The 18031-nt window shown below is 47.0% G+C and overlaps 9 non-coding genes across 9 annotated transcripts; all 9 read left to right on the forward strand.

The window, feature by feature from the left end:
• The first annotated feature begins 1351 nt into the window (after positions 1 to 1351).
• Positions 1352 to 1542, forward strand: LOC141078693 (U2 spliceosomal RNA). Its single transcript, XR_012228074.1, has one exon. It is a non-coding gene; the product is annotated as a U2 spliceosomal RNA (small nuclear RNA).
• Positions 1543 to 3134: 1592 nt separating this feature from the next.
• Positions 3135 to 3325, forward strand: LOC141078694 (U2 spliceosomal RNA). The gene has a single exon (XR_012228075.1). It is a non-coding gene; the product is annotated as a U2 spliceosomal RNA (small nuclear RNA).
• Positions 3326 to 4917: 1592 nt separating this feature from the next.
• On the forward strand, positions 4918 to 5108 carry LOC141078695 (U2 spliceosomal RNA). The gene has a single exon (XR_012228076.1). It is a non-coding gene; the product is annotated as a U2 spliceosomal RNA (small nuclear RNA).
• A 1592-nt stretch (positions 5109 to 6700) lies between these two features.
• LOC141078696 (U2 spliceosomal RNA) lies at positions 6701 to 6891 on the forward strand. Its single transcript, XR_012228077.1, has one exon. It is a non-coding gene; the product is annotated as a U2 spliceosomal RNA (small nuclear RNA).
• Positions 6892 to 8483: 1592 nt separating this feature from the next.
• Positions 8484 to 8674, forward strand: LOC141078698 (U2 spliceosomal RNA). Its single transcript, XR_012228078.1, has one exon. It is a non-coding gene; the product is annotated as a U2 spliceosomal RNA (small nuclear RNA).
• Positions 8675 to 10266: 1592 nt separating this feature from the next.
• Positions 10267 to 10457, forward strand: LOC141078700 (U2 spliceosomal RNA). The gene has a single exon (XR_012228080.1). It is a non-coding gene; the product is annotated as a U2 spliceosomal RNA (small nuclear RNA).
• A 1592-nt stretch (positions 10458 to 12049) lies between these two features.
• Positions 12050 to 12240, forward strand: LOC141078701 (U2 spliceosomal RNA). Its single transcript, XR_012228081.1, has one exon. It is a non-coding gene; the product is annotated as a U2 spliceosomal RNA (small nuclear RNA).
• Positions 12241 to 13832: 1592 nt separating this feature from the next.
• Positions 13833 to 14023, forward strand: LOC141078702 (U2 spliceosomal RNA). The gene has a single exon (XR_012228082.1). It is a non-coding gene; the product is annotated as a U2 spliceosomal RNA (small nuclear RNA).
• Positions 14024 to 15615: 1592 nt separating this feature from the next.
• On the forward strand, positions 15616 to 15806 carry LOC141078703 (U2 spliceosomal RNA). The gene has a single exon (XR_012228083.1). It is a non-coding gene; the product is annotated as a U2 spliceosomal RNA (small nuclear RNA).
• Positions 15807 to 18031: the final 2225 nt, after the last annotated feature.

The raw sequence follows: 18031 nt of genomic DNA on the forward strand, positions 1-18031 counted from the left end.
CATTGCACTGTATTCAATGTGTCCGTAAAATAACGATCTATCTTGGCCTTTGCTGTTTGGTAGGTATAGGTGTGACAAGCTGCAGTAATGTGTTTGGCTTTGGATAGCTACATTTCTGCACACCCACCTGCTACAAGGCCTGCAGCCCCTTCGCCTCAGAACTTCCCCAGTCTTAATTCAAGCATTCAATTCCTACCACATCCCTCATGCAATGATATGTCGCTTCATTTTTGAAACATTGTCCCCCTCTTGTGGCCTTCCAACTTTGAAATTTACTGTTCAATTTTGAATTAATTCATATATGAATAAAATGGAAAAGCAACGATTTATCTGGCGAGTTATTTGAATGTTCTGCCTACGTCCACCTGTCTGACAGACGGACGGTATTCTAGTGGCTTGTAGCAGCAGCAGCAGCAGCTAGGTGCGCTGCTTGCCTGCAGTAAATAGGATGTGTCCATCCATGGAACACTGTGATAGGAATCATGCCATTCATAGCACACAATGCTTGGATGTGTTCGACCACGTCTCACAATGGGACCACGTGTCACAATGGGCAGCCCACAGTCTGTAGCAGCTGCGCAGTAGTATTCAGCTTCAGTCTGCTGAGTGAGCCTGAGCAGACAGGTGGGCCATGCTCGCCTCCTGGTTACAATATCTGGCACCAGGAGAGTTAGGCCACGTTCACACGCTGCGGATTCCGCTGCGGATTAATCCGCACGGATTTAGCAAAAACCGCAGATAATCCGCAGGTCCAAAGACCTGCGGATTATCTGCGGTTTTGCCTGCGGTTTGGTCCTGCGGATTCACTATCTCCACAATGGTGGAGATAGGAACCCGCAGTGTTTTCCACAGAAAGAATTGACATGCAATTCTTTCTGCGGATTCAAAACCGCAGCAAATCCGCGCGGTTTTTTCCGCAGCGTCGGCACAGCGTTTTTTTTTACCCATTCAAATGAATGGTACTGTACACCGCAGCTAAAACTGCTGCGTGTCTGTAGCGGCCAATCCGCAGCGTGTGCACACAGCCTTAAAGCAAGACCTTTCATTTAGGGAGGGTAGTAGAGGGGGCGGTGTAGGAGCAGTGCTCCTCTGGCCTCTTTCCTAGTACTGAAGCGCGTTTGACCGTGAGGGGAGGGTGGCCTAACAAAAAAGGGGTTGGCCTATGCAAATTAAAAGCGCGTGGAGTGGAATCCTGGGGAAAAAAAAAAAAAAAAAAATCAGCCGCCTGCGCTTTTGTTATGCGCCCAGACTTGGTTTGAATGTCTTCCTCAGGGTGGTGTCTGTGTCATTCTCCACAATGGGTGCCTGTCTTAAGCCCTGTGGCCTTGCAAGCGGCAAACCATTTCTGGTTATCGCTTCTCGGCCTTTTGGCTAAGATCAAGTGTAGTATCTGTTCTTATCAGTTTAATATCTGATACGTCCCCTATCTGGGGACCATATATTAAATGGATTTTTAGAACAGGGAGATGGAAAAAGAGCTTGCTCACTTCACTCCACGTATCAGCCCAGTATGGCAGTTTCTCTGGGAATGGTGCACTCACTCTCTTAAGCGGTTTCCAAAGACAGATTGAATTGAAATCGGGATAAGCAAGTAGTGTTTTCAAAGCATGATTTGAATGCTTTTTTCCAATGTCGCCGCTCTGCAATTAGTTTTTCTTGGTCCAAGTTGCACATTTCCAATTCCTTAGCCTTGATTTAACTTGACCAACTCTTCTACTACTACTACTACTACTACTACTACTACTACTACTACTACTACTCTTATTCACCGCTATATGGGAGGCATTGCACTGTATTCAATGTGTCCGTAAAATAACGATCTATCTTGGCCTTTGCTGTTTGGTAGGTATAGGTGTGACAAGCTGCAGTAATGTGTTTGGCTTTGGATAGCTACATTTCTGCACACCCACCTGCTACAAGGCCTGCAGCCCCTTCGCCTCAGAACTTCCCCAGTCTTAATTCAAGCATTCAATTCCTACCACATCCCTCATGCAATGATATGTCGCTTCATTTTTGAAACATTGTCCCCCTCTTGTGGCCTTCCAACTTTGAAATTTACTGTTCAATTTTGAATTAATTCATATATGAATAAAATGGAAAAGCAACGATTTATCTGGCGAGTTATTTGAATGTTCTGCCTACGTCCACCTGTCTGACAGACGGACGGTATTCTAGTGGCTTGTAGCAGCAGCAGCAGCAGCTAGGTGCGCTGCTTGCCTGCAGTAAATAGGATGTGTCCATCCATGGAACACTGTGATAGGAATCATGCCATTCATAGCACACAATGCTTGGATGTGTTCGACCACGTCTCACAATGGGACCACGTGTCACAATGGGCAGCCCACAGTCTGTAGCAGCTGCGCAGTAGTATTCAGCTTCAGTCTGCTGAGTGAGCCTGAGCAGACAGGTGGGCCATGCTCGCCTCCTGGTTACAATATCTGGCACCAGGAGAGTTAGGCCACGTTCACACGCTGCGGATTCCGCTGCGGATTAATCCGCACGGATTTAGCAAAAACCGCAGATAATCCGCAGGTCCAAAGACCTGCGGATTATCTGCGGTTTTGCCTGCGGTTTGGTCCTGCGGATTCACTATCTCCACAATGGTGGAGATAGGAACCCGCAGTGTTTTCCACAGAAAGAATTGACATGCAATTCTTTCTGCGGATTCAAAACCGCAGCAAATCCGCGCGGTTTTTTCCGCAGCGTCGGCACAGCGTTTTTTTTTACCCATTCAAATGAATGGTACTGTACACCGCAGCTAAAACTGCTGCGTGTCTGTAGCGGCCAATCCGCAGCGTGTGCACACAGCCTTAAAGCAAGACCTTTCATTTAGGGAGGGTAGTAGAGGGGGCGGTGTAGGAGCAGTGCTCCTCTGGCCTCTTTCCTAGTACTGAAGCGCGTTTGACCGTGAGGGGAGGGTGGCCTAACAAAAAAGGGGTTGGCCTATGCAAATTAAAAGCGCGTGGAGTGGAATCCTGGGGAAAAAAAAAAAAAAAAAAATCAGCCGCCTGCGCTTTTGTTATGCGCCCAGACTTGGTTTGAATGTCTTCCTCAGGGTGGTGTCTGTGTCATTCTCCACAATGGGTGCCTGTCTTAAGCCCTGTGGCCTTGCAAGCGGCAAACCATTTCTGGTTATCGCTTCTCGGCCTTTTGGCTAAGATCAAGTGTAGTATCTGTTCTTATCAGTTTAATATCTGATACGTCCCCTATCTGGGGACCATATATTAAATGGATTTTTAGAACAGGGAGATGGAAAAAGAGCTTGCTCACTTCACTCCACGTATCAGCCCAGTATGGCAGTTTCTCTGGGAATGGTGCACTCACTCTCTTAAGCGGTTTCCAAAGACAGATTGAATTGAAATCGGGATAAGCAAGTAGTGTTTTCAAAGCATGATTTGAATGCTTTTTTCCAATGTCGCCGCTCTGCAATTAGTTTTTCTTGGTCCAAGTTGCACATTTCCAATTCCTTAGCCTTGATTTAACTTGACCAACTCTTCTACTACTACTACTACTACTACTACTACTACTACTACTACTACTACTCTTATTCACCGCTATATGGGAGGCATTGCACTGTATTCAATGTGTCCGTAAAATAACGATCTATCTTGGCCTTTGCTGTTTGGTAGGTATAGGTGTGACAAGCTGCAGTAATGTGTTTGGCTTTGGATAGCTACATTTCTGCACACCCACCTGCTACAAGGCCTGCAGCCCCTTCGCCTCAGAACTTCCCCAGTCTTAATTCAAGCATTCAATTCCTACCACATCCCTCATGCAATGATATGTCGCTTCATTTTTGAAACATTGTCCCCCTCTTGTGGCCTTCCAACTTTGAAATTTACTGTTCAATTTTGAATTAATTCATATATGAATAAAATGGAAAAGCAACGATTTATCTGGCGAGTTATTTGAATGTTCTGCCTACGTCCACCTGTCTGACAGACGGACGGTATTCTAGTGGCTTGTAGCAGCAGCAGCAGCAGCTAGGTGCGCTGCTTGCCTGCAGTAAATAGGATGTGTCCATCCATGGAACACTGTGATAGGAATCATGCCATTCATAGCACACAATGCTTGGATGTGTTCGACCACGTCTCACAATGGGACCACGTGTCACAATGGGCAGCCCACAGTCTGTAGCAGCTGCGCAGTAGTATTCAGCTTCAGTCTGCTGAGTGAGCCTGAGCAGACAGGTGGGCCATGCTCGCCTCCTGGTTACAATATCTGGCACCAGGAGAGTTAGGCCACGTTCACACGCTGCGGATTCCGCTGCGGATTAATCCGCACGGATTTAGCAAAAACCGCAGATAATCCGCAGGTCCAAAGACCTGCGGATTATCTGCGGTTTTGCCTGCGGTTTGGTCCTGCGGATTCACTATCTCCACAATGGTGGAGATAGGAACCCGCAGTGTTTTCCACAGAAAGAATTGACATGCAATTCTTTCTGCGGATTCAAAACCGCAGCAAATCCGCGCGGTTTTTTCCGCAGCGTCGGCACAGCGTTTTTTTTTACCCATTCAAATGAATGGTACTGTACACCGCAGCTAAAACTGCTGCGTGTCTGTAGCGGCCAATCCGCAGCGTGTGCACACAGCCTTAAAGCAAGACCTTTCATTTAGGGAGGGTAGTAGAGGGGGCGGTGTAGGAGCAGTGCTCCTCTGGCCTCTTTCCTAGTACTGAAGCGCGTTTGACCGTGAGGGGAGGGTGGCCTAACAAAAAAGGGGTTGGCCTATGCAAATTAAAAGCGCGTGGAGTGGAATCCTGGGGAAAAAAAAAAAAAAAAAAATCAGCCGCCTGCGCTTTTGTTATGCGCCCAGACTTGGTTTGAATGTCTTCCTCAGGGTGGTGTCTGTGTCATTCTCCACAATGGGTGCCTGTCTTAAGCCCTGTGGCCTTGCAAGCGGCAAACCATTTCTGGTTATCGCTTCTCGGCCTTTTGGCTAAGATCAAGTGTAGTATCTGTTCTTATCAGTTTAATATCTGATACGTCCCCTATCTGGGGACCATATATTAAATGGATTTTTAGAACAGGGAGATGGAAAAAGAGCTTGCTCACTTCACTCCACGTATCAGCCCAGTATGGCAGTTTCTCTGGGAATGGTGCACTCACTCTCTTAAGCGGTTTCCAAAGACAGATTGAATTGAAATCGGGATAAGCAAGTAGTGTTTTCAAAGCATGATTTGAATGCTTTTTTCCAATGTCGCCGCTCTGCAATTAGTTTTTCTTGGTCCAAGTTGCACATTTCCAATTCCTTAGCCTTGATTTAACTTGACCAACTCTTCTACTACTACTACTACTACTACTACTACTACTACTACTACTACTACTCTTATTCACCGCTATATGGGAGGCATTGCACTGTATTCAATGTGTCCGTAAAATAACGATCTATCTTGGCCTTTGCTGTTTGGTAGGTATAGGTGTGACAAGCTGCAGTAATGTGTTTGGCTTTGGATAGCTACATTTCTGCACACCCACCTGCTACAAGGCCTGCAGCCCCTTCGCCTCAGAACTTCCCCAGTCTTAATTCAAGCATTCAATTCCTACCACATCCCTCATGCAATGATATGTCGCTTCATTTTTGAAACATTGTCCCCCTCTTGTGGCCTTCCAACTTTGAAATTTACTGTTCAATTTTGAATTAATTCATATATGAATAAAATGGAAAAGCAACGATTTATCTGGCGAGTTATTTGAATGTTCTGCCTACGTCCACCTGTCTGACAGACGGACGGTATTCTAGTGGCTTGTAGCAGCAGCAGCAGCAGCTAGGTGCGCTGCTTGCCTGCAGTAAATAGGATGTGTCCATCCATGGAACACTGTGATAGGAATCATGCCATTCATAGCACACAATGCTTGGATGTGTTCGACCACGTCTCACAATGGGACCACGTGTCACAATGGGCAGCCCACAGTCTGTAGCAGCTGCGCAGTAGTATTCAGCTTCAGTCTGCTGAGTGAGCCTGAGCAGACAGGTGGGCCATGCTCGCCTCCTGGTTACAATATCTGGCACCAGGAGAGTTAGGCCACGTTCACACGCTGCGGATTCCGCTGCGGATTAATCCGCACGGATTTAGCAAAAACCGCAGATAATCCGCAGGTCCAAAGACCTGCGGATTATCTGCGGTTTTGCCTGCGGTTTGGTCCTGCGGATTCACTATCTCCACAATGGTGGAGATAGGAACCCGCAGTGTTTTCCACAGAAAGAATTGACATGCAATTCTTTCTGCGGATTCAAAACCGCAGCAAATCCGCGCGGTTTTTTCCGCAGCGTCGGCACAGCGTTTTTTTTTACCCATTCAAATGAATGGTACTGTACACCGCAGCTAAAACTGCTGCGTGTCTGTAGCGGCCAATCCGCAGCGTGTGCACACAGCCTTAAAGCAAGACCTTTCATTTAGGGAGGGTAGTAGAGGGGGCGGTGTAGGAGCAGTGCTCCTCTGGCCTCTTTCCTAGTACTGAAGCGCGTTTGACCGTGAGGGGAGGGTGGCCTAACAAAAAAGGGGTTGGCCTATGCAAATTAAAAGCGCGTGGAGTGGAATCCTGGGGAAAAAAAAAAAAAAAAAAATCAGCCGCCTGCGCTTTTGTTATGCGCCCAGACTTGGTTTGAATGTCTTCCTCAGGGTGGTGTCTGTGTCATTCTCCACAATGGGTGCCTGTCTTAAGCCCTGTGGCCTTGCAAGCGGCAAACCATTTCTGGTTATCGCTTCTCGGCCTTTTGGCTAAGATCAAGTGTAGTATCTGTTCTTATCAGTTTAATATCTGATACGTCCCCTATCTGGGGACCATATATTAAATGGATTTTTAGAACAGGGAGATGGAAAAAGAGCTTGCTCACTTCACTCCACGTATCAGCCCAGTATGGCAGTTTCTCTGGGAATGGTGCACTCACTCTCTTAAGCGGTTTCCAAAGACAGATTGAATTGAAATCGGGATAAGCAAGTAGTGTTTTCAAAGCATGATTTGAATGCTTTTTTCCAATGTCGCCGCTCTGCAATTAGTTTTTCTTGGTCCAAGTTGCACATTTCCAATTCCTTAGCCTTGATTTAACTTGACCAACTCTTCTACTACTACTACTACTACTACTACTACTACTACTACTACTACTACTCTTATTCACCGCTATATGGGAGGCATTGCACTGTATTCAATGTGTCCGTAAAATAACGATCTATCTTGGCCTTTGCTGTTTGGTAGGTATAGGTGTGACAAGCTGCAGTAATGTGTTTGGCTTTGGATAGCTACATTTCTGCACACCCACCTGCTACAAGGCCTGCAGCCCCTTCGCCTCAGAACTTCCCCAGTCTTAATTCAAGCATTCAATTCCTACCACATCCCTCATGCAATGATATGTCGCTTCATTTTTGAAACATTGTCCCCCTCTTGTGGCCTTCCAACTTTGAAATTTACTGTTCAATTTTGAATTAATTCATATATGAATAAAATGGAAAAGCAACGATTTATCTGGCGAGTTATTTGAATGTTCTGCCTACGTCCACCTGTCTGACAGACGGACGGTATTCTAGTGGCTTGTAGCAGCAGCAGCAGCAGCTAGGTGCGCTGCTTGCCTGCAGTAAATAGGATGTGTCCATCCATGGAACACTGTGATAGGAATCATGCCATTCATAGCACACAATGCTTGGATGTGTTCGACCACGTCTCACAATGGGACCACGTGTCACAATGGGCAGCCCACAGTCTGTAGCAGCTGCGCAGTAGTATTCAGCTTCAGTCTGCTGAGTGAGCCTGAGCAGACAGGTGGGCCATGCTCGCCTCCTGGTTACAATATCTGGCACCAGGAGAGTTAGGCCACGTTCACACGCTGCGGATTCCGCTGCGGATTAATCCGCACGGATTTAGCAAAAACCGCAGATAATCCGCAGGTCCAAAGACCTGCGGATTATCTGCGGTTTTGCCTGCGGTTTGGTCCTGCGGATTCACTATCTCCACAATGGTGGAGATAGGAACCCGCAGTGTTTTCCACAGAAAGAATTGACATGCAATTCTTTCTGCGGATTCAAAACCGCAGCAAATCCGCGCGGTTTTTTCCGCAGCGTCGGCACAGCGTTTTTTTTTACCCATTCAAATGAATGGTACTGTACACCGCAGCTAAAACTGCTGCGTGTCTGTAGCGGCCAATCCGCAGCGTGTGCACACAGCCTTAAAGCAAGACCTTTCATTTAGGGAGGGTAGTAGAGGGGGCGGTGTAGGAGCAGTGCTCCTCTGGCCTCTTTCCTAGTACTGAAGCGCGTTTGACCGTGAGGGGAGGGTGGCCTAACAAAAAAGGGGTTGGCCTATGCAAATTAAAAGCGCGTGGAGTGGAATCCTGGGGAAAAAAAAAAAAAAAAAAATCAGCCGCCTGCGCTTTTGTTATGCGCCCAGACTTGGTTTGAATGTCTTCCTCAGGGTGGTGTCTGTGTCATTCTCCACAATGGGTGCCTGTCTTAAGCCCTGTGGCCTTGCAAGCGGCAAACCATTTCTGGTTATCGCTTCTCGGCCTTTTGGCTAAGATCAAGTGTAGTATCTGTTCTTATCAGTTTAATATCTGATACGTCCCCTATCTGGGGACCATATATTAAATGGATTTTTAGAACAGGGAGATGGAAAAAGAGCTTGCTCACTTCACTCCACGTATCAGCCCAGTATGGCAGTTTCTCTGGGAATGGTGCACTCACTCTCTTAAGCGGTTTCCAAAGACAGATTGAATTGAAATCGGGATAAGCAAGTAGTGTTTTCAAAGCATGATTTGAATGCTTTTTTCCAATGTCGCCGCTCTGCAATTAGTTTTTCTTGGTCCAAGTTGCACATTTCCAATTCCTTAGCCTTGATTTAACTTGACCAACTCTTCTACTACTACTACTACTACTACTACTACTACTACTACTACTACTACTCTTATTCACCGCTATATGGGAGGCATTGCACTGTATTCAATGTGTCCGTAAAATAACGATCTATCTTGGCCTTTGCTGTTTGGTAGGTATAGGTGTGACAAGCTGCAGTAATGTGTTTGGCTTTGGATAGCTACATTTCTGCACACCCACCTGCTACAAGGCCTGCAGCCCCTTCGCCTCAGAACTTCCCCAGTCTTAATTCAAGCATTCAATTCCTACCACATCCCTCATGCAATGATATGTCGCTTCATTTTTGAAACATTGTCCCCCTCTTGTGGCCTTCCAACTTTGAAATTTACTGTTCAATTTTGAATTAATTCATATATGAATAAAATGGAAAAGCAACGATTTATCTGGCGAGTTATTTGAATGTTCTGCCTACGTCCACCTGTCTGACAGACGGACGGTATTCTAGTGGCTTGTAGCAGCAGCAGCAGCAGCTAGGTGCGCTGCTTGCCTGCAGTAAATAGGATGTGTCCATCCATGGAACACTGTGATAGGAATCATGCCATTCATAGCACACAATGCTTGGATGTGTTCGACCACGTCTCACAATGGGACCACGTGTCACAATGGGCAGCCCACAGTCTGTAGCAGCTGCGCAGTAGTATTCAGCTTCAGTCTGCTGAGTGAGCCTGAGCAGACAGGTGGGCCATGCTCGCCTCCTGGTTACAATATCTGGCACCAGGAGAGTTAGGCCACGTTCACACGCTGCGGATTCCGCTGCGGATTAATCCGCACGGATTTAGCAAAAACCGCAGATAATCCGCAGGTCCAAAGACCTGCGGATTATCTGCGGTTTTGCCTGCGGTTTGGTCCTGCGGATTCACTATCTCCACAATGGTGGAGATAGGAACCCGCAGTGTTTTCCACAGAAAGAATTGACATGCAATTCTTTCTGCGGATTCAAAACCGCAGCAAATCCGCGCGGTTTTTTCCGCAGCGTCGGCACAGCGTTTTTTTTTACCCATTCAAATGAATGGTACTGTACACCGCAGCTAAAACTGCTGCGTGTCTGTAGCGGCCAATCCGCAGCGTGTGCACACAGCCTTAAAGCAAGACCTTTCATTTAGGGAGGGTAGTAGAGGGGGCGGTGTAGGAGCAGTGCTCCTCTGGCCTCTTTCCTAGTACTGAAGCGCGTTTGACCGTGAGGGGAGGGTGGCCTAACAAAAAAGGGGTTGGCCTATGCAAATTAAAAGCGCGTGGAGTGGAATCCTGGGGAAAAAAAAAAAAAAAAAAATCAGCCGCCTGCGCTTTTGTTATGCGCCCAGACTTGGTTTGAATGTCTTCCTCAGGGTGGTGTCTGTGTCATTCTCCACAATGGGTGCCTGTCTTAAGCCCTGTGGCCTTGCAAGCGGCAAACCATTTCTGGTTATCGCTTCTCGGCCTTTTGGCTAAGATCAAGTGTAGTATCTGTTCTTATCAGTTTAATATCTGATACGTCCCCTATCTGGGGACCATATATTAAATGGATTTTTAGAACAGGGAGATGGAAAAAGAGCTTGCTCACTTCACTCCACGTATCAGCCCAGTATGGCAGTTTCTCTGGGAATGGTGCACTCACTCTCTTAAGCGGTTTCCAAAGACAGATTGAATTGAAATCGGGATAAGCAAGTAGTGTTTTCAAAGCATGATTTGAATGCTTTTTTCCAATGTCGCCGCTCTGCAATTAGTTTTTCTTGGTCCAAGTTGCACATTTCCAATTCCTTAGCCTTGATTTAACTTGACCAACTCTTCTACTACTACTACTACTACTACTACTACTACTACTACTACTACTACTCTTATTCACCGCTATATGGGAGGCATTGCACTGTATTCAATGTGTCCGTAAAATAACGATCTATCTTGGCCTTTGCTGTTTGGTAGGTATAGGTGTGACAAGCTGCAGTAATGTGTTTGGCTTTGGATAGCTACATTTCTGCACACCCACCTGCTACAAGGCCTGCAGCCCCTTCGCCTCAGAACTTCCCCAGTCTTAATTCAAGCATTCAATTCCTACCACATCCCTCATGCAATGATATGTCGCTTCATTTTTGAAACATTGTCCCCCTCTTGTGGCCTTCCAACTTTGAAATTTACTGTTCAATTTTGAATTAATTCATATATGAATAAAATGGAAAAGCAACGATTTATCTGGCGAGTTATTTGAATGTTCTGCCTACGTCCACCTGTCTGACAGACGGACGGTATTCTAGTGGCTTGTAGCAGCAGCAGCAGCAGCTAGGTGCGCTGCTTGCCTGCAGTAAATAGGATGTGTCCATCCATGGAACACTGTGATAGGAATCATGCCATTCATAGCACACAATGCTTGGATGTGTTCGACCACGTCTCACAATGGGACCACGTGTCACAATGGGCAGCCCACAGTCTGTAGCAGCTGCGCAGTAGTATTCAGCTTCAGTCTGCTGAGTGAGCCTGAGCAGACAGGTGGGCCATGCTCGCCTCCTGGTTACAATATCTGGCACCAGGAGAGTTAGGCCACGTTCACACGCTGCGGATTCCGCTGCGGATTAATCCGCACGGATTTAGCAAAAACCGCAGATAATCCGCAGGTCCAAAGACCTGCGGATTATCTGCGGTTTTGCCTGCGGTTTGGTCCTGCGGATTCACTATCTCCACAATGGTGGAGATAGGAACCCGCAGTGTTTTCCACAGAAAGAATTGACATGCAATTCTTTCTGCGGATTCAAAACCGCAGCAAATCCGCGCGGTTTTTTCCGCAGCGTCGGCACAGCGTTTTTTTTTACCCATTCAAATGAATGGTACTGTACACCGCAGCTAAAACTGCTGCGTGTCTGTAGCGGCCAATCCGCAGCGTGTGCACACAGCCTTAAAGCAAGACCTTTCATTTAGGGAGGGTAGTAGAGGGGGCGGTGTAGGAGCAGTGCTCCTCTGGCCTCTTTCCTAGTACTGAAGCGCGTTTGACCGTGAGGGGAGGGTGGCCTAACAAAAAAGGGGTTGGCCTATGCAAATTAAAAGCGCGTGGAGTGGAATCCTGGGGAAAAAAAAAAAAAAAAAAATCAGCCGCCTGCGCTTTTGTTATGCGCCCAGACTTGGTTTGAATGTCTTCCTCAGGGTGGTGTCTGTGTCATTCTCCACAATGGGTGCCTGTCTTAAGCCCTGTGGCCTTGCAAGCGGCAAACCATTTCTGGTTATCGCTTCTCGGCCTTTTGGCTAAGATCAAGTGTAGTATCTGTTCTTATCAGTTTAATATCTGATACGTCCCCTATCTGGGGACCATATATTAAATGGATTTTTAGAACAGGGAGATGGAAAAAGAGCTTGCTCACTTCACTCCACGTATCAGCCCAGTATGGCAGTTTCTCTGGGAATGGTGCACTCACTCTCTTAAGCGGTTTCCAAAGACAGATTGAATTGAAATCGGGATAAGCAAGTAGTGTTTTCAAAGCATGATTTGAATGCTTTTTTCCAATGTCGCCGCTCTGCAATTAGTTTTTCTTGGTCCAAGTTGCACATTTCCAATTCCTTAGCCTTGATTTAACTTGACCAACTCTTCTACTACTACTACTACTACTACTACTACTACTACTACTACTACTACTCTTATTCACCGCTATATGGGAGGCATTGCACTGTATTCAATGTGTCCGTAAAATAACGATCTATCTTGGCCTTTGCTGTTTGGTAGGTATAGGTGTGACAAGCTGCAGTAATGTGTTTGGCTTTGGATAGCTACATTTCTGCACACCCACCTGCTACAAGGCCTGCAGCCCCTTCGCCTCAGAACTTCCCCAGTCTTAATTCAAGCATTCAATTCCTACCACATCCCTCATGCAATGATATGTCGCTTCATTTTTGAAACATTGTCCCCCTCTTGTGGCCTTCCAACTTTGAAATTTACTGTTCAATTTTGAATTAATTCATATATGAATAAAATGGAAAAGCAACGATTTATCTGGCGAGTTATTTGAATGTTCTGCCTACGTCCACCTGTCTGACAGACGGACGGTATTCTAGTGGCTTGTAGCAGCAGCAGCAGCAGCTAGGTGCGCTGCTTGCCTGCAGTAAATAGGATGTGTCCATCCATGGAACACTGTGATAGGAATCATGCCATTCATAGCACACAATGCTTGGATGTGTTCGACCACGTCTCACAATGGGACCACGTGTCACAATGGGCAGCCCACAGTCTGTAGCAGCTGCGCAGTAGTATTCAGCTTCAGTCTGCTGAGTGAGCCTGAGCAGACAGGTGGGCCATGCTCGCCTCCTGGTTACAATATCTGGCACCAGGAGAGTTAGGCCACGTTCACACGCTGCGGATTCCGCTGCGGATTAATCCGCACGGATTTAGCAAAAACCGCAGATAATCCGCAGGTCCAAAGACCTGCGGATTATCTGCGGTTTTGCCTGCGGTTTGGTCCTGCGGATTCACTATCTCCACAATGGTGGAGATAGGAACCCGCAGTGTTTTCCACAGAAAGAATTGACATGCAATTCTTTCTGCGGATTCAAAACCGCAGCAAATCCGCGCGGTTTTTTCCGCAGCGTCGGCACAGCGTTTTTTTTTACCCATTCAAATGAATGGTACTGTACACCGCAGCTAAAACTGCTGCGTGTCTGTAGCGGCCAATCCGCAGCGTGTGCACACAGCCTTAAAGCAAGACCTTTCATTTAGGGAGGGTAGTAGAGGGGGCGGTGTAGGAGCAGTGCTCCTCTGGCCTCTTTCCTAGTACTGAAGCGCGTTTGACCGTGAGGGGAGGGTGGCCTAACAAAAAAGGGGTTGGCCTATGCAAATTAAAAGCGCGTGGAGTGGAATCCTGGGGAAAAAAAAAAAAAAAAAAATCAGCCGCCTGCGCTTTTGTTATGCGCCCAGACTTGGTTTGAATGTCTTCCTCAGGGTGGTGTCTGTGTCATTCTCCACAATGGGTGCCTGTCTTAAGCCCTGTGGCCTTGCAAGCGGCAAACCATTTCTGGTTATCGCTTCTCGGCCTTTTGGCTAAGATCAAGTGTAGTATCTGTTCTTATCAGTTTAATATCTGATACGTCCCCTATCTGGGGACCATATATTAAATGGATTTTTAGAACAGGGAGATGGAAAAAGAGCTTGCTCACTTCACTCCACGTATCAGCCCAGTATGGCAGTTTCTCTGGGAATGGTGCACTCACTCTCTTAAGCGGTTTCCAAAGACAGATTGAATTGAAATCGGGATAAGCAAGTAGTGTTTTCAAAGCATGATTTGAATGCTTTTTTCCAATGTCGCCGCTCTGCAATTAGTTTTTCTTGGTCCAAGTTGCACATTTCCAATTCCTTAGCCTTGATTTAACTTGACCAACTCTTCTACTACTACTACTACTACTACTACTACTACTACTACTACTACTACTCTTATTCACCGCTATATGGGAGGCATTGCACTGTATTCAATGTGTCCGTAAAATAACGATCTATCTTGGCCTTTGCTGTTTGGTAGGTATAGGTGTGACAAGCTGCAGTAATGTGTTTGGCTTTGGATAGCTACATTTCTGCACACCCACCTGCTACAAGGCCTGCAGCCCCTTCGCCTCAGAACTTCCCCAGTCTTAATTCAAGCATTCAATTCCTACCACATCCCTCATGCAATGATATGTCGCTTCATTTTTGAAACATTGTCCCCCTCTTGTGGCCTTCCAACTTTGAAATTTACTGTTCAATTTTGAATTAATTCATATATGAATAAAATGGAAAAGCAACGATTTATCTGGCGAGTTATTTGAATGTTCTGCCTACGTCCACCTGTCTGACAGACGGACGGTATTCTAGTGGCTTGTAGCAGCAGCAGCAGCAGCTAGGTGCGCTGCTTGCCTGCAGTAAATAGGATGTGTCCATCCATGGAACACTGTGATAGGAATCATGCCATTCATAGCACACAATGCTTGGATGTGTTCGACCACGTCTCACAATGGGACCACGTGTCACAATGGGCAGCCCACAGTCTGTAGCAGCTGCGCAGTAGTATTCAGCTTCAGTCTGCTGAGTGAGCCTGAGCAGACAGGTGGGCCATGCTCGCCTCCTGGTTACAATATCTGGCACCAGGAGAGTTAGGCCACGTTCACACGCTGCGGATTCCGCTGCGGATTAATCCGCACGGATTTAGCAAAAACCGCAGATAATCCGCAGGTCCAAAGACCTGCGGATTATCTGCGGTTTTGCCTGCGGTTTGGTCCTGCGGATTCACTATCTCCACAATGGTGGAGATAGGAACCCGCAGTGTTTTCCACAGAAAGAATTGACATGCAATTCTTTCTGCGGATTCAAAACCGCAGCAAATCCGCGCGGTTTTTTCCGCAGCGTCGGCACAGCGTTTTTTTTTACCCATTCAAATGAATGGTACTGTACACCGCAGCTAAAACTGCTGCGTGTCTGTAGCGGCCAATCCGCAGCGTGTGCACACAGCCTTAAAGCAAGACCTTTCATTTAGGGAGGGTAGTAGAGGGGGCGGTGTAGGAGCAGTGCTCCTCTGGCCTCTTTCCTAGTACTGAAGCGCGTTTGACCGTGAGGGGAGGGTGGCCTAACAAAAAAGGGGTTGGCCTATGCAAATTAAAAGCGCGTGGAGTGGAATCCTGGGGAAAAAAAAAAAAAAAAAAATCAGCCGCCTGCGCTTTTGTTATGCGCCCAGACTTGGTTTGAATGTCTTCCTCAGGGTGGTGTCTGTGTCATTCTCCACAATGGGTGCCTGTCTTAAGCCCTGTGGCCTTGCAAGCGGCAAACCATTTCTGGTTATCGCTTCTCGGCCTTTTGGCTAAGATCAAGTGTAGTATCTGTTCTTATCAGTTTAATATCTGATACGTCCCCTATCTGGGGACCATATATTAAATGGATTTTTAGAACAGGGAGATGGAAAAAGAGCTTGCTCACTTCACTCCACGTATCAGCCCAGTATGGCAGTTTCTCTGGGAATGGTGCACTCACTCTCTTAAGCGGTTTCCAAAGACAGATTGAATTGAAATCGGGATAAGCAAGTAGTGTTTTCAAAGCATGATTTGAATGCTTTTTTCCAATGTCGCCGCTCTGCAATTAGTTTTTCTTGGTCCAAGTTGCACATTTCCAATTCCTTAGCCTTGATTTAACTTGACCAACTCTTCTACTACTACTACTACTACTACTACTACTACTACTACTACTACTACTCTTATTCACCGCTATATGGGAGGCATTGCACTGTATTCAATGTGTCCGTAAAATAACGATCTATCTTGGCCTTTGCTGTTTGGTAGGTATAGGTGTGACAAGCTGCAGTAATGTGTTTGGCTTTGGATAGCTACATTTCTGCACACCCACCTGCTACAAGGCCTGCAGCCCCTTCGCCTCAGAACTTCCCCAGTCTTAATTCAAGCATTCAATTCCTACCACATCCCTCATGCAATGATATGTCGCTTCATTTTTGAAACATTGTCCCCCTCTTGTGGCCTTCCAACTTTGAAATTTACTGTTCAATTTTGAATTAATTCATATATGAATAAAATGGAAAAGCAACGATTTATCTGGCGAGTTATTTGAATGTTCTGCCTACGTCCACCTGTCTGACAGACGGACGGTATTCTAGTGGCTTGTAGCAGCAGCAGCAGCAGCTAGGTGCGCTGCTTGCCTGCAGTAAATAGGATGTGTCCATCCATGGAACACTGTGATAGGAATCATGCCATTCATAGCACACAATGCTTGGATGTGTTCGACCACGTCTCACAATGGGACCACGTGTCACAATGGGCAGCCCACAGTCTGTAGCAGCTGCGCAGTAGTATTCAGCTTCAGTCTGCTGAGTGAGCCTGAGCAGACAGGTGGGCCATGCTCGCCTCCTGGTTACAATATCTGGCACCAGGAGAGTTAGGCCACGTTCACACGCTGCGGATTCCGCTGCGGATTAATCCGCACGGATTTAGCAAAAACCGCAGATAATCCGCAGGTCCAAAGACCTGCGGATTATCTGCGGTTTTGCCTGCGGTTTGGTCCTGCGGATTCACTATCTCCACAATGGTGGAGATAGGAACCCGCAGTGTTTTCCACAGAAAGAATTGACATGCAATTCTTTCTGCGGATTCAAAACCGCAGCAAATCCGCGCGGTTTTTTCCGCAGCGTCGGCACAGCGTTTTTTTTTACCCATTCAAATGAATGGTACTGTACACCGCAGCTAAAACTGCTGCGTGTCTGTAGCGGCCAATCCGCAGCGTGTGCACACAGCCTTAAAGCAAGACCTTTCATTTAGGGAGGGTAGTAGAGGGGGCGGTGTAGGAGCAGTGCTCCTCTGGCCTCTTTCCTAGTACTGAAGCGCGTTTGACCGTGAGGGGAGGGTGGCCTAACAAAAAAGGGGTTGGCCTATGCAAATTAAAAGCGCGTGGAGTGGAATCCTGGGGAAAAAAAAAAAAAAAAAAATCAGCCGCCTGCGCTTTTGTTATGCGCCCAGACTTGGTTTGAATGTCTTCCTCAGGGTGGTGTCTGTGTCATTCTCCACAATGGGTGCCTGTCTTAAGCCCTGTGGCCTTGCAAGCGGCAAACCATTTCTGGTTATCGCTTCTCGGCCTTTTGGCTGCGATCTTGTGTCGCAGTCAGAGGGTGCGAGTTTTCCTGGAGTGATCCAGGGGTTTTTTGGCAGCGTGCTGCTGAATTTCTACTGCGGTACCCGTATCGGCAGTCTGGACTGAGGATGTTCATCAAGAATACGATCCGTGTGGTGGTGGAAGGCGGTGAGAAGAACAATGTTGTGTTCGTCGTTCGTGACCTGCTGGAGGGAAAGGCTGGAGCCCATCGGGAGGATATCTACAGCGTCAATGAGTTCCGGAGTCAAGGTACTTATGACGTCACCTTTGTGAATGAGGGATGCTGTTTGACTGTCTTTGAATGGCTCAGGAGTCATGATGGTGATCCATGCCTGGAGGGAGTGCAGGTGGAGCCCCTGTTTGGGCTCATGGAAAAAGTGGTGACTGTGACGGTGTATAACCCCTACACAGAAGTAGGACTACTGGAGCAGTTCCTGGCACGATATTGCGAGCAGGTGAAGGGAGGGGAGAAGCAGAGAAATGTCTTGGGCATCTTCAACTGCAAGTACGTGTTTCGGGTGAAATTGAAGAAAGACCCAAGTTGTTTGGGAGGTTTCACCCACCCCCCAGCGAACTTTTCAGTGGCGGGCCATAGGGGCTTCC

The sequence above is a fragment of the Dendrobates tinctorius genome, unplaced genomic scaffold (assembly GCF_039654945.1).
Source record: "Dendrobates tinctorius isolate UK_male_01 unplaced genomic scaffold, ASM3965494v1 ptg000584l, whole genome shotgun sequence".
Lineage (NCBI taxonomy): Eukaryota > Metazoa > Chordata > Amphibia > Anura > Dendrobatidae > Dendrobates > Dendrobates tinctorius.